We start from the raw sequence: 2,500 nt of genomic DNA, 5'->3' as shown, positions 1-2,500 counted from the left end.
GGGAGAGGGGGAGGAGAGAGAGAGAGAGAGAGAGAGAGATAAATGGGTAAAAAGCTATAGAGAACATTTCTTAAAACAAAAATAACAAGCACTGATCATAAAATCTGATATAAACATAGTAAAAATGTAAAATGTTTATCAAACTATGACCTCCAAAGATAAAATAATTATAACTTCCATCTGACTGCAATGATTAATCCATTCATGACAAATGACGTGATATCACGTCATTGGAATATTTCCAACAAGACAGAAGACACCCTATCGTGTCATGTATATACACATTGTATGTAGTTACTTTTGTACATTCATATTGTACTTGCTACATTTGTATATGCTTACCCCAATGCGTTCGGGTGTTATGACATACCTGTTGGCACTGATTAGGCATAAATGACGGGAGTCAATGTGCACATTACGCAACATTGGGATCTGCTCACTGTTGAAGTGCACACACAGTCATTAACCCATCTAGAATGTGTCCCCAAATGCGGGGCTTTCGAAATATTATAATATTATTTGGCCTAAATTAAATTGAATAGCTGGCAAAATTAATGTTGACCGCCCCCGGTGCCGCCCGCCCGTCATGCGCGGTACCATCGCGGTACACATGCTGTACCACCCGTCCTGTGTGGGTTAAGTATTATGGCTATAATGGTGCTAGCTCTAGAGCTACAGGGTTCCAAAGTCAGCTCGCATTTTATGATGGATTTCTGGAAAAATATTGTTTGGGCTAGTCTGTGCTATCCGGAAGGTGGAGAAAACCCTTTCCCTGTCCCTCTAATATTTAGGTGGTGATGCTAGTGTCGTAGACGCCCGCCTTGACAACCAGTTAGGTCATCAGTCGCCCTGTCCACAATGGGTTAATGTAGTTGCATTTGTATATACACATTTTCCTTGACTTAATTATATATAAAAAAAAATAAAATACAAGACCATTTTTTGTCATTGCTTAAAAAAGGGTGGGTGAAAATCGCTCGGTTCAGATTCAGCTTGGGCACCCATCTCAAGAAATCTCTCGGATGGAAACTATGGGCTCTTGCTATATTGCAGGTGAGTTTTGATTTGATTTGATATAGTTTATTTGCAGAACAGTTTACATGCCTTGTAAAAAGCCGGGGTAAGATAGGGAAATTAAGCAATTATTTCCCTTGTCATGAGTGGATTAAGAAACCTAACAACTTGAATATCGAAACACATTCCTTTTGGACAAATAAAGACAATAATAAATTAATAATAAATAAAATAACTAATGCATTTCTAGTAAACGTTTCACATACTTTCCACTTTATTCTTTTATTTCATTATTCTTATCAATTTTGTAGAAGATCCCTCTCTATATCCTATTCTATTTCAGCTATCTCATCTTATGGCCCCCCCTAAACCCCACCATCTGGGCCCCTAAAGCAGGGGAAGGTATGAGGAAGGTCAGGGAAATTGTGGTGTAAAATATGGAATAAAAGATCACATAAAATGCTCTGATATACCATAAGTGTAATCTGAATATAAAACTAAGTAAGGTTAAGCTACTTCATTAAATTTTGTAGACATAAATGCACCAAAAATAATTAATAAAAATCCATAGAAACAGTGGCAGGCATATTCTGAAAATTTACTCAGGCCTATACAGGTGATTTGTGACAATTGTCAGCGCAATTTACCTGAAATTAAGGTAAATTTGGATAAAGACGCAACCAGCCCTCTAGGCACGACACAATATTTTTCTGGTAGTTTTCGTTGTGCTTTGTACAGTTTCGCTACTCATTTCCATCGGGAACCTTTTGAGGAAGAAAAGGGTTTTATGGTGTATGTCATAATTAAAGGTACATCATACCGAAAGGTTTGTTTTTTCACTACGGGTGGTTGCGTCTTTATCCAATAAAACCGAAATTAATAGTTTTCTACCCCACAATTTTCCTGACCTACTTCGTACTCTTTTCATATTATGAAGTAATGGGGGGAAATCACGGGTAGAACTGACTATGTATGAATAGTTGGCGGTAAGAGGATAATACCAATATTGTGTTATTTATTACAGAAACACTTTTCTGAATATTTACCAAAACTTGACTGCATCATCTTATTCACACGCACAATCAATACAATAATAAAATAGCAATAAAAAATTTGAATTGGTCATTCACCGCAAATGTCGTATTTTTATTTTTTGTATGCCAATGGCAGGTGTGTTGGTTGCCTTTCTGCTGATTAGTGTACAATTGATGTTCCACAGAGTTGAACTCATCAAAGGCCTATTTTTGCATGACCTCTTCACTGGCTTACTTCCAGTGAGGAATAGTAGGTACTGCAACGTCAACACGAGCTAATTAACCATAAAAACCTAAAGGCAAACAAAAAGAGTGAAGAAAGTAAATAGGTAAAATATGTTTGACAGCCAAAGGGGCAGAAATGAACCTCTTTCTCTCAATATTCAAATCTATCTCGACGACTGATCTCCTTCGCCGACTAATCACCCAATCATCATTCCAAATCGTGAATA

At 37.2% G+C, this 2,500-nt stretch overlaps 1 protein-coding gene across 2 annotated transcripts in view; it reads right to left on the bottom strand.

Moving 5' to 3' along the window:
• lqfR (clathrin interactor lqfR) overlaps nt 1-2,500 on the bottom strand; it is a 30,815-nt gene that overhangs the window by 28,053 nt on the left and 262 nt on the right. The window lies entirely within an intron of this gene.

The sequence above is a fragment of the Penaeus japonicus genome, unplaced genomic scaffold (assembly GCF_977035675.1).
Source record: "Penaeus japonicus unplaced genomic scaffold, GWHDUDI00000001_assembly GWHDUDI00000016, whole genome shotgun sequence".
Lineage (NCBI taxonomy): Eukaryota > Metazoa > Arthropoda > Malacostraca > Decapoda > Penaeidae > Penaeus > Penaeus japonicus.
The sequence above is the reverse complement of the archived record's forward strand: the minus strand, read 5'-3'. Positions and strand labels throughout refer to the sequence as shown.